The following is a 14,016-nucleotide window of genomic DNA, read 5'->3' on the forward strand; positions in this document are numbered from 1 at the left end:
CTTTGTGATTATTATCATTAGTATTATTATTACACTGCGGTGCAAAACGAAAAGACGACAGTAACTTTCGCATGATGGACTACTGCCACGTAAGCTAGCTCGGTGGAAGTTCAACCACACACAGAAAGAACAGCTACAGTAAGACAGCTGAAAGAAATACGCAGTGAGACCAACAGAGATGATGTTTTCTTCCAAAGAGAATAATTAGACTGAAGTCACCATTATTAACATGGAGGGATATGGTTCTTAGTAGTGTGTATGATTACCAAGGACGGTGCATATTTCAAGATCTCGGTTTTATGTCAGACACATGGCTGAAGCAGAGTATCCCTTCCATGTCTGTAAACTTGAATGGTTACATTTTTCTGAGACACGACAGATGTAACAGACGAGGGGGCGGTGTGGAAGCATATGTACGAACAAATATGTCCCCCAAGAGTGTGCCTAGGTTCAGAAACTAGGATAAACAGGTCCAGTGCATGATCATCGAGATTAAACCACACAGTACAAAGTGTCTCATATGTTTAATATATAATTCACCTGAAATAGGACAGCTTTATAGCAGTGAATCTGTACTCTCAAGCCTTTAATCTTTGTATGAACACGTAAATGTAACTGAAGATGTCAAAATAAATTCTCTAAACAACAGTCCTTCTTTGCCAAAAATTCACAGGTATAGTTTCCTGCTCAAACCTTACACTGATTTAACTTGGGCCTATGCACAATAAAGCAGACACTGATATATGCATTAATACATGTGCAATCAAATCACCTGGCTTCTACGCTCATGATGCAACATTCATGGCTTACTCGTTGCAATACCTAAATAGTAAATTCCAAGTGGCAACTTTTAGACTCGTTAGTGAATAAATATGTCAGAGCTTAGTGCTGACGTCTATGATATTTTTTGCATACAACGGCAGGAAATAACTTCGACATTAATAATGAAGTAGCTAACATCACTAAGTTCTTCAGTAACTTGTTCGATAAACAGAGTAAGGAGAAAACCAGCACCATGGCTCACAGACGACATCAAACACGTTATGAGTGTCACAGATGCAGCGCACTACACACAAAAAAGACACCAGACCTCTGACAATCATCTACAAGTAATTACGCAACCGAGTTAGTTAATCTGTGAGGAATGCAAAGCTCATGTATGCTCACACGCTACCTGAGAACTCTCATAGACCTGCCATCCTGCGGAAAAATCAGCAAAGTCTAGGAATAAGCAAGCTCAAATCAGGAGCTGAAACTCTGGTTCTTATTGAGGATTAAAACACGTATTTCGTCTTATGTCACAGCGAGACTTAACAAAATTTCTTCCATACCACGAGAAATAATTGCTAAATGACGGCGTCTAGTATGCTTAAGCGAATTTTATTCCTACGAACATCTGTGAACTGCAGCGATGCATGAACCTTGTAACTAGTATTGAGATAAAACTGTGCTGCGATAACTCTGTTAGAATACTATAAAAGGATATTTATGAGTGTTAAAACTTTATTGTCATCTTGTTCTTTCGTTATCTTGTGCTCTTGGTCTCTTTCCATTAGGTCTTGGATGGGATTAAGTCTTCGTCGCTGAGTTTGATTAACGTGTGTAAACTCTATATTCATTAAAGCATAAAAAATAAATTACGTATTACGACTACGTTACTTCAAGCTTCTCCTTCATTTAAGATAAAAAGAAAAAAAATAGTTGGAAGTAAGGAAGATTGGGTTTAACGTCCCGTCGACTCGAAGACTTTTAGAGACGGAGCACGAGCTAGGCTTGTGCCAAGGATGAGGTAGGAAATCGGCCGCGGTCTCTCAAAGGAAACATCCCGGCATTTGCCTGGAGTGATCTAGGGAAATCACGAAAAACCTAAATCTGGAAACCCGTACTTGGGTTTGAATCGTCGTCCTCCCGAATGCGACTCCAGTGTATTAACCGCTGCGGTACCTAGCTCGGTAAGAAAAAATAGAATTCATTCATCAAAAGCGAAGAAATTAAATACGGAAGCCTTTATTTCAAAAGCCATGTTTTGTATTATTAATATTTACATGTTATATTCACTAAAAATTTCCCTCATTTTTTTATTTTTTAAGTCCAATAATTTTTCTGAGTGCGGTTATTACGAAAGTAAACTTTATTTCTTTTCGCAGTTAGTAAAATCAACTCTGTAATAACTGACTGTGGGTGCTTGGTATCTTGCAGTTTCAAAAGTAAATGAAAGTAAACCGTAGCCTATTCTTATCATTCCTGGCTTTTACTAAAGTAACTGAATTTAAACAGAAGAGTATCAGGCACAAGTTTTCTTATAAAGCTACTATTAAAGATAAGGTTTTCATAATAATTTGCTCCAGAACATCAGATACAGAATACAAATCAAATTTCATGTTATTACAGGTGGTAAACTTATATAGCCAAGCCGATATCTCTGCTTTACCAACGGCGACGGGCGCAAATCCACGATTCCCTTAAAGTATCAGTGGATGGTACAAACGGAAGATTTTTTTCTGCAGCCAGCAAGCGTTAACGTGGTCACAGAGTCAATTCCGCGAATTCATTCAGCTGCTGCTGGGCACGATTGTACAATAATGGAAATGATCAGGTGTCTCCTTGGTCTCCTACTGTTCAAAATGACAGATATTTTTAACCACAAACTGCCCTTCAGCATCTTCCCAACAGCCTAGAGGCAGGAACTCATGAAAACATTACCCAAGAAGGAATCTGCCAAGCACCCTTCCGACTACAGGCCCATTTTGATTCTGTCAGCATTATCCAAGTTTTCTAATACGTAGAGCTCGAACAGCTTACTAATTATTCAACGTCAAATGAACTTCTAAATGAATATCAGTCTGGTTTTCGCCAAAACTCACGTCGACTGCTCTTATAAAATGGCTCTGAGCACTATGGGACTTAACATCTGTGGTCATCAGTCCCCTAGAACTTAGAACTACTTAAACCGAACTAACCTAAGGACATCACACACATCCATGCCCGAGGCAGGATTCGAACCTGTGACCGTAGCAGTCGCGCGGCTCCGGACTGAGCGCCTAGAACCGCGAGACCACCGCGGCCGGCTCTCTTATAAAAGCGACTGAACTGGAGTGAATACACAGCTGCTGTCTCTAAGAAGGTTTCGGCGTCGCTTCATTCACTACAGTAATGAAGAAAAGAATCCCTTAGAGCTTAAAAAGGAGCTCGTTGAATTACTGATACTCCAAGAACTTGATTATGGTGATACCATTCTCCAAGGACTTCCATGCGAAAGCTCACACAGCCTGGAACTTTAGATAAAAACTTGTGTATGATACATTTATGACGTATGCTTTTTTCTGCCATATCACATGTCTTCAAACAACTATCATGACTACATGGCGATAAGCGAGGGATTATCGCACTCTATGTTCGCTCTATCGTCTCTTCAATCACTGCACTCCCTCTTATTTGTCTTCAACTCTTACATTACTATCTGAAAAGCACAACCTAGACAACCTTTTCCAACATATTAAAATTCTCTCTCTATACCATCGCATAACACTGCCTTGGTCCCTAAATCATTTTCTGTGTCAGCAAACTGTAATGCATCGCGGAGAGGCTTACCCTAAATGCCTAAAGTATACTACTGCACAGGAAAACAAGGCGTCTTTATGAATGAAGAAGGCGCACTATCTAGTGGCCAAACTACATAACCGCCATTTTTGTTTATCGCCAAGTAACGACAGGTGCAAGAACGACTTATGTAATACCAGATGACACTGTAACAAAGTCTTCCAAAACGTAAAGAATGGGAATTTATTAAAATTTTACCCATTGTATTTATGCACTTATAAAGTTGCTACGTTTAATGTAATGATGTGGATAATCTGCATATGTGTTTGAAATGTTTGTGAATCGCGACAGAGATGTTTTGGATAGTAACGTGATTATGGTTCAAATGGCTCTGAGCACTATGGGACTTAACATCTGTGGTCATCAGTCCCCTAGAACTTAGAACTACTTAAACCTAACTAACCTAAGGACATCACACACATCCATGCCCGAGGCAGGGTTCGAACCTGCGACCGCAGCGGTCACGCGCTTCCTGACTGTAACGCCTAGAACCGCACGGCCACATCGGTCGGCGCTAACGTGATTATGTATTTGTGCTATGTCTTCATTTGGGCTGATGTTGGTAGAACAGACAAGAAGAACGGCTGTAAATTATTTCGATGACGTGATTTTTGGCGCTAAGCTTTCGTCAAGTAGAACTCACGAAGAATGGACAAGAAGTCTTTTCGAAATAGAAATGTTTCCAGATGCTGACTGGAAAGTCACATTTCTGGAACATCCGAGACTGTGTATGTGGGTTTATATCAAACGTGAAGTCTGACTCTCACTCTACATTATTTATAATTAGTTTTTGGTGAAAGCATAATGCATCATACTACATGCTGCACGTTGTGCCCAGTTAACCTGCAAAACAGCTACAAAGTGGCACTGAACGCAGGCTATATGTTTGTGTGGCACGGCCATTAGCGACGGCGGTCGCTGTCCAATCGAGTGACGGAGGCTGTGTTTCAAGAAAGTAGCCAAGCCAGCCAGGCGCCAGAAGTTCAAATGGCTCTGAGCACTATGGGACTTCTGAGGTCATCAGTCCCCTAGAACTTAGAACTACTTAAACCTAACTAACCTAAAGACATCACACACATCCATGCCCGAGGCACGGTTCGAACCTGCGACCGTAGCGGTCGCGGTCGCGGTCGCGCTGTTCCAGACTGTAGCGCCTAGAACCGCTCGGCCACCCCGGACGGCGGCGCCATAAGTATAACACACCACTTGGGAGACGTAAGAGCACTGTCTTTCTGGTTGACATTAGAGGGACTTAATCACAATTTGTTACTACAGTTTTGTAGCAGATGTGATATGATTCTTTATGGTTACAGTTAAATTAAATTTGTGCAAAAAGTGCATATTATTCTCAGTGATGACCTTTATCTGGTGTAGAACATTGTCAACGTATTTAGGGCTAATTAATGCAGCCAGACATTGGTCTGTGTGTTACCAATGCTGTTGGTGAAAGCTTCAATAATAATAAAAATAATTAAAAACTATATAGAACAACGATCATGATGGTAGATAAAAGAAGATACGGAATTAGTTAACTGTCTTTGTTGCGAAGTGAGTGGTTCAGTGCATGGAATTTCAGCGGAAGTCCAGTTAATTCAGACATGAAGAACATTTCGTGATGTATAGTGCTGCATCACTGTTATTTCAGAATCATTCATTACAGTTGATTAGTTCAGTAAACAGAGACTGTTAATGGAAATGTTATTACTGCAGGCAGTGCGATATACACTGGATTTACTAGACTTTACACTTGTTGATTTCGAGTCTGCGGCAGTTTGTTGCAGTCGCAGTACTAGAACCTGCATGCCTAATTTCATCATGGCTTCAGAGTGTAGTCCAATGGTTGTGGTGTGTGGGTCATTTCCCTGCAAAATGAGATTCTCGTTAAACGAAATCCCACTCGTGCCACTTTTTCCTGCTGTCACAGCTTCAACTCAAGTCCAACACCGATTGGATAAGGATTGTGGAGGCAGGTTTTCGGGTGAAACTGGAAGTCTGTAGTTCGGACTTCCACGTTGGCAGCAGACGACACTTGTCACTATTTACAGAACTATTGTGGCGGGTGGAAAAAAAAGATTGAAATATTTAATCACCTGCGGTTTGAAAAATGAAAGTATAACTAGTTATTCCCTTTTATTACGTGCTCTTGTTACTATGACTGGAGTAATTGCGCTTTGGGGAAAAACGACTACCAGTTTCATCACTGAACGTATTTGAACACGGTAGGAAGCGACAGTTTTTGTAAGGATGGTTCACAAATATACGTATTATTGCAAAACTCGCAAGATCTTTAAATACTGTTCAAGATTTGCTGCACACTGCTGGCGGTGAGTCCTGTATCTTTGTCAGTGACTTTTCCCAGTTCGTTTAATGCGACAGCAGTGTGTGGTACATGAATTGACCACTCGTCCCACCAGGCTAGTCCGAAAGACTTAGGGAATATGCTGTCATATTTATACAAATCGGCTGAAGGACACTAATTGAGGTAATTATTAAATTAGCATATTTTCGAATTTAAAAGTAGCATAAAAGGTGGAGGAGCATTGCAAATCAGATCGTGGAAAAATCTTCCTCAAAATGCCCATTCTCGTCAGTCCTATCCCCCAGAACACACTCAACCAAACCCCATTGTCGAGAGAGTTACCTATTCGTATCCTGTTTTTTCCAACAGCCAGTGCCATTATCATTTCGATCTTGTCGTCTTCCTTTATCCATTTCGCTTCTGATAACACTAAATATGGCTTCAAAAACGCTAAGATAATATACGTCATTCTCTTCACTTAAAACTTCCGTGGTGATAGGCCGTGGTCGATGTATAAAACTCTCCCCTGACGTTTCGTCTCCGACTGCGGGACACATCTTCCGAGGTAAATTGGCGAACTACAAAGAGAATTCGAGGAAGCGCTGATTATATAGCCAGTACTGAGGGCGCCACTAGCCACCACGTGGCGTCGGCTATGAGATTGAGTCTGGTAATGCCAACATTCTCGATTAAAAGTAATCGATCGGCACACTGCCGGTGCAACGCTGACATCCAAATCTTATCCAGTTTAACACCTTCCTCTTCCCTGTTAAAATTATTACGCTGTTTATCAATCTCGATAGCCTCTCTATACATGCGCACATAATAATACGAGGTTTTAGATATAACGCTCGTCTCGGTGAATTTTATTTCATGATTAGCTTCCTGGTAAATATGTTCTACTATGGCCGATTTATCAGTGTGATCCAGGCGGCAATTCCTCTTATGTGCAAGAAGATGGGTGTTAACACTTCTCTTTGTGATACCGATACAAACCTGTCCACAACTACAATGTATTTTATATACCCCAGGTGTAGCCGAAGGATGTCATGCATCTTTTGTCGACCTTATATATTCTTTTATTTTCCTGGTGAGTCTGAACATAAAAGACGGTAAATTACTTTGATCAAACCTGTGTGGCATATGGTATGAAAATAAATAAAAACGAAACGAAAGGCATGGTTCCAGGCTGAAAGAAAAGAAGAGCGAAGTGTAAGTTATGGGCGGACACCATACAACAGGTGAGAGCATTTAGGAATTTCGGAGGTTGTATTAGAGGCAACCTGCAGTATGAACAGGACATCAGAGTCAGAATCGAGCTGGTGAAAGATGGAGATAGCGAAAGAGGCATTTCAAAAACAGGACAGACTCTTAGCAGGTGGGCCGGCCGCGGTGGTCTAGCGGTTCTAGGCGCTCAGTCCGGAACCGCGCTACTGCTACGGTCGCAGGTTCGAATCCTGCCTCGGGCATGGATGTGTGTGTGTTGTCCTTAGGTTAGTTAGGTTTAAGTAGTTCTAAGTTCTAGGGGACTGATGACCACAGATGTTAAGTCCCATAGTGCTCAGAGCCATTAGCAGGTGATTTGAACATAGACTTTATAAAGCGACTACTGAATTGCCTGATACGGATTGTGGCCTTGTAAGGAGCAGAAAGGAGGACATTGAGAAATCAGGACGAGAGGAGAGGTGGTGATAAATGTCGATAGGGTACAGAATGGAGAAGATAATGTAGACTGATTAAGTCTGTTCTGGAGAGGAACTGAGAAGAGGTGAGAAGATCGGAGGATGTTGAGAAATTGGAAGCTGCAATGGATGGTTGATTATCTGAGACGAGACTGCCTTCCACTAGAGGCAATTAAAGTTTTTATTTAGAGTATGAGACGTAAGGACAGAAGAGGATACTAGCAGCTGGACGACGTTAGCGGACGGCAAGAATGAAAGGGAAAGCAGAGGACAGAAAGTATGGTGGGTTATAAAGTCTAGACCTGCCACAAGTCAGATAAGAAAATTATGATGAGTGAACAGTGCGAAGACTAGGATACTCACCATCAGCGATTTCAGATATATTTTCCTGCTGTTCAAATTTCCGACTTGGAAAGACCAAATGCTATGATGTTATCGGGATACCCGGAAGTGTATCATGTAATACAAAAACTAGAGCCGTTATTGTATTCGATGAAACTTAAATTACCCCTTTATTGCAACTTTCTGTTTTAACGAATAACTATATTATCGCAGCCTCGCTAGAATTTTGACTGCAGGAGAAGGACACCAATCAGTCTAGTGCAGACTGGGCCGCCGACCCACACAGTACTTTGTAACAGTTCACATGCAGATACGTCCCAAAGTACGGACATGTACCATGTGAGTGATATGAAACTTCCTGGCAGATTAAAACTGTGTGCCCGACCGAGACTCGAACTCGGGACCTTTGCCTTTCGCGGGCAAGTGCTCTACCATCTGAGCTACCGAAGCACGACTCACGCCCGGTACTCACAGCTTTACTTCTGCCAGTATCTCGCCTCCTACCTTCCAAACTTTACAGAAGTTCTCCTGCGAACCTGTTCGCAGGAGAACTTCTGTAAAGTTTGGAAGGTAGGAGGCGAGATACTGGCAGAAGTAAAGCTGTGAGTACCGGGCGTGAGTCGTGCTTCGGTAGCTCAGATGGTAGAGCACTTGCCCGCGAAAGGCAAAGGTCCCGAGTTCGAGTCTCGGTCGGGCACACAGTTTTAATCTGCCAGGAAGTTTCATATCCGCGCACACTCCGCTGCAGAGTGAAAATCTCATTCATGTGAGTGGTAGCTCTACAAAGCTGCAGACGTCTCAGAACGCAGTCCATCAACTGTACTCAGAGGAGTTCATTGGCAACTGCGCTGTGAGATTACTTCTGGACACTGTTGCTACTGTGTACCTGCTAAACCAATCTGTTTACCTAAGTTTGGGATCGCCCGCTTTTCAGGCAGCCGAAACAAATCGTTCGGCCTCTGGACGTCGTAGCCTCCCCTTTCTAGTATAGTTTTCTGTTCCATTCTCTCATTGCCAAGTCACTACTCCCGTAAATTATCTCGTTGCAGCTGACCCAAAAGTCAAAAATGTTTTTAGGATATCTACATCCACATTTGAGACAATACTCCGCAAGCCATCTGACGGTGTCTGGCAGAGGGTACTTCTGGTACCACTAACTGATTTCCGCCTCCCGTTTCACAAACGGTGCTTGGGAAGAATGGTCATCAGGGAGTCTCTGTACTAACTCCAATTTCTCGAATTTTCCCATCGTGGTCATTTTCCAAGTCATATATGGGAAGAGCGATAGACTTTGTCCACGTTTTTGAGAAGTTGCAGTTCATGAAAGAGCGCATGCCAAGCAGTCCGAAGGGCCTTGCATCATCTCATAATTTCACTGATGAAGAGCTGTTAACGTATATTCTCCACAGTCAATGGGCCACTCCACTGGTAATGGTTTGCAAACTTAGTGGCATCTTAAAACATGGTGACGAATCCATAGTGGCGATAAACACTAGGTTGAAACGCAATTGTATCATCTAGGAACACCAGATAATTTCTTTACAGAATTAGTCCACTGCTCCACAGTCAGTGTAATCAGTCTTGCAGACTTTAAATTTCCCTTGGACGCAGCATTACATACGTATGTAATGCTCAATACGTCAGCTGGTAGAAAAGACTCACATGTAACCGTAATCGGTTAAATTTCGAAATATCTTCAACTTCAGGCATATTACAGCATTTTATGGATCAGTTCCTGTCTGACATTCCAAACTGTGTCGTATACCTTCATTATATCTTCGTTACATGTGTAACTTAAGAGTACCACCTTCGCAATATCGAGCTTTTGTTTCAGAAATTGACAGAAAAGACTGAAATGCAAAGTGCACATGCGTGGTAGAACTTCGATACGGGAATGACTGGATTTTTCTCTTTAATATTTATTAGATTTATTTATTTACTCACTTAACCGAACTGATTAGAGCCATCAGGCCTTCAATTACATTGGACAATGGTTTCACACATACAGCGCCTTTCATACATCGTAGTTACCTAAAAAATAACAACTTTAATATGACAAATGGTATTAAAATGATTTGAATGTCTTTATTGGCAATGTGAGTAAACAATACTGATTGTTATGAACCAATGAAGTTAACACTGGTAGTACTTTAAGTACTGCTGCTGTTGTCATTAATAACGATAATTATATTAACTTAGTGATACTATTAAGGGTAATAATAATAATGATAGTGGCAGATACAAAAAAAATTGTGGATGTACAAAGTAAATGTTTGATGATATAGCGAGTTCTGGGGAAAGCAAATTTAAGCAGACTGCTCAGACTACGAATACTAGGAAAAGAGCAATATCTGTTTAGGAGGAAGAATTTACAGAGTAACGAGTGCCTACAGGGACAATGGTAACTATTATTGTTGATTTGTTAGCTATGTAATTAACTGTCTTCTGAAGGTGGAGATGTTATTCAGTTCTCTATTACAATGTGGGAGGCTACTCCAGATTTGAGTTCCTCCTACTGAGAAGGACTTCGAAAAAGTGCTGAACGAAGGAGTGGAACAGAAAAGATTGTGCTCTGATGGGACAGATGTTTCTGATATGTTCTTCAGACAAGAGATTTAAGGGCAAGAAGGTTATGAGGGACAGTATACATTGATAAGACAGTACGGAAGACATAGGATATGGAAATTTCTGCGCTTGTTCGCAAGCAGTCAGGATAGCTGTACCTATTATGGTGAAATTGGATCAAAGAGAACATCACATATAACGAACACAAGCATTCATAACCAGTTTCAACTACCGTGAGATTTCCTGGGAAAGTCATTGTAAGACAAAACCTCTGTAATAATAACTGGAAGTGTAAGTGTTTGTACAAGTTTCTTTCCATGTAAAGAGGGAAAAGCGTTTTGTAATTTTGTAGGAAATGAATAGATGCTGATGCCTTCTTGCTTGTTTCAGCTACGTAGCCAAATTTATATTTTTGTGTATTATTATTCCTAGACTCTTTGTTGAGGGAGAAAAGTTGATGTAGATACCATTTAGATTTAAAAATGGTAGGGATTCCCGATGTTTGGGGATAACAGGGCTAGAATGACAAACCAGTACCGCTTGTGGGTTTTGGATGGGCTGAGCTTTAAACCTAGATGATGTTCCCATTTCGATAGTGCGCACAGATCGGTACTGAGCATCTCGGTAGCTATATTCAGGTTTATTAGTTTTTCACTTACATACAACGGGAAGTCATCAGCGTACATGTGGTATTTGCAATAGGACAAAAGTCATGACACGTCATTGACATACAATTAAAAGAGAATACGACCTAATATCGAACACTGGGGGACGCCTGATACTACCTGCCCCCCTTCCCCCTCCCAATTGTGACATCATGATGCCATACACGAAGCATCGCTGACAAGACGTCATGTATGAGCGAAACCATTGCACAGCACTTCGCGAGAAATTGAGGCTGCTAAGTTTGGCAAGTAAAGTGTCGAAGTTAACAGTCTTCGCTGTAATTTAAGGAACACATGAAAGTCACCTCTTGTGCATTTATGGAAAGCTTCACGTCATCTCCTGTAGTGTTTAAGGCTGATCTTGTGCTGTGACGTTTTCGGAAACCTGATTCGTTTTCGTGTAGTAGGTTGTTTGTAGTTAGGTGGTTTGTTAGCTAGTCGTGGACTATATATTCTAAGGCCTTGGACAGGGCAGAAAGGCTGCAAATAGATCGGTAAACAGAGGGTGCTTTGGGGACGTCCTTTTGAGATAGTTGCTTAACTAGTTCCTGTTTGCAGGCCTCAAGGAAAACACTTGTGGTTAAGGCGTCGTTGAAGATATCTATTATAATGGGCATCAGTGGGCCAATAAGAAGCATTATCATTTGGTCTGTGTTTCCATCGTTTTCAGTAGATGCTGATTCGATATGCATTGTTGATTTTTCGACAGTGTTGCAGCTATCAAGGTTTAGATAGAAATATTCGTGGCTACAGTCGTTTACCCTATGAAGTGTCTGTTTCGTTTGCAATTGAATTATGTTTGTAGGTGAAATGAAGTATCAGTTCAGTTCTTCAGCTGGGGCAACGGAATCAGCTACAGCTTTTAGTTTGCCTACACCAAGACGATGCAGCTTTTTCCATACGACTGCTGGTCTATTTCTGTTGTTGGTAGATGTATGGGAAGGACTGAGTTTAGCATCCCTCACAGCCTGACTGACTCTGTTCCTCTTCTGCTTATCAGCAATATGATTTTCGGGCACAGGGAGCAATTTATATGCCCAATGTACAGCGTCTCTGAGATTCATGAGCTGTCTTAGTTCTTCAGTTAGGTACAGTGCAGGTTTCGTTCGTACTTTTCCAGTATTTAGGGGAGTATATTTATTATATAGCTGAGTAAGTTTGTTATAAAATCAATGAATTTTTTTCGTTTATGTCCGAGAAAGGAATAGAAGACGACCCTCAAACCATTCCTTACGCTGCAGTTGATAGTTCAGATTCATTAATGTGTTTGAAGTCTCGGTATGTAGTCAGCTGTGGTTTGTTTCTGGGTCATTCAAGCGAGTACATCATGAAAATTATGTTATGGGCAGACACGTCAGGTTCAGATATTTGAGAGGCACGAATTACTCTATTTGGGGATTTCGTTGCAAGTATGCAGGGGATAAGCAAAATGATGTGAACAGTGGTAGTAATGGGATGGCTGTGTTTGAGGGTCAACAACGCAGGTAAGGCACATGTCGCGCTGGACTGCGTGTGTTCAGTACGGACTAGGTGTCAGTGCAGGTTGTTTACGAGTAGTGCGCAATTCGTATTTGCTTTCAGAGGTCGAGGTCGAGGTGCAGTGGGAGATCTAAAAGAGTTCCAAAGGGGGCAGATTGTGGGTGCCCCATTACCTGGAGCATCAGTAACCAAAACAGCCAATTTATTGAATGTTTCTGGAGCAACTGTCCCAACAGTTATGGCAGCCTACACAAAACATGGAAAGACATCATCGCGTAAATTTAATAGTGGGTGCAAATCAACTAAATGACAGATATCATCGTACGCTAACAGGAATTGTGTCATAACAACACAAAACTACGGCGGCTAAAGTGACTGTAGAGCTCAATAGCCATCTTCGAGCCCCGTATCTATCGACACTGTCTGCCAAGAACTCCATCAAGCGAATATTCATGGACAAGCTGTTATACCGAAATCATTAGTGGCGACAACCAACGCAAAGGAGCGTAAAACATGATGTCAGGAGCATAAATCGTGGACGACTGATCAGTGGAAACAGATCATATGGTCTGATGAGTCAACGTTTTTGTTATTTCCTACATCGGGTCAGGTTTACGTTGAGAACACCAAAAGAAGTCTACAATCCCGATTGCTCGATTTCAACGGTTAAGCATGCAGGTGGAACTGTCATGGTGTGGGCAGCCATATCATGGGATTCTGCTGGTCCCATCATTACTTTCAAAGGCCGTGTAACAGCCATCGATTATGTGAACATTTTAGGTGATCAGGTGCACCCCATAATTCAAATGTTTTTCCCAACAATGATGCCATATTTCAGGATGATAATGCTTCCATTCACAAAGCCAGGACACTAGAATAGTAGTGTGGAGTATGCAACTGAACTGCACCGTCTTCCCTGGCCAGCTCAGTCCCCGGACATGAATATTATCGAACCCTTATGGGCGGTATTAGATCGCAAACTCCGGAGCAATTTCCTCCTCCCTCGGCACTACAGTGGTTACAACAGGTTCTGATCGCAGAGTGGCGTAACATTCCACTGGAGACCATAGAATCATTGCTTGCCAGTATTCCAAGAAGAATAATGGCTGTAGTACGGTCAAATGGGGGTCCAACCCCTTATTAATAAACCATTCCCAAGTAAGTACAGGTGTTTCCTACTCCCTGTAGGTATGTTAGTGAGACTACAGTTCATATGATGGGTAGAGCAAGCTGAGGTAGGCACATATTTGAAGAAGAAAACATCCGCTTCAATTTTACACTGGAAGGACTATTGTACAGAAATTTATGTTAGTGTTACCAGCTATTATTCTACGCTCAGATTTCTGTTCGAGACACGAAAGAGCAGTGTCGAAGCAGGCAAATC

At 41.7% G+C, this 14,016-nt stretch overlaps 1 protein-coding gene across 5 annotated transcripts in view; it reads right to left on the reverse strand.

Moving 5' to 3' along the window:
- LOC126236071 (exostosin-3-like) overlaps window positions 1-14,016 on the reverse strand; it is a 310,079-nt gene that overhangs the window by 108,394 nt on the left and 187,669 nt on the right. The gene's annotated exons all lie outside the window — the stretch shown is intronic.

Source organism: Schistocerca nitens, chromosome 2 (genome assembly GCF_023898315.1).
Source record: "Schistocerca nitens isolate TAMUIC-IGC-003100 chromosome 2, iqSchNite1.1, whole genome shotgun sequence".
NCBI classification, from domain to species: domain Eukaryota; kingdom Metazoa; phylum Arthropoda; class Insecta; order Orthoptera; family Acrididae; genus Schistocerca; species Schistocerca nitens.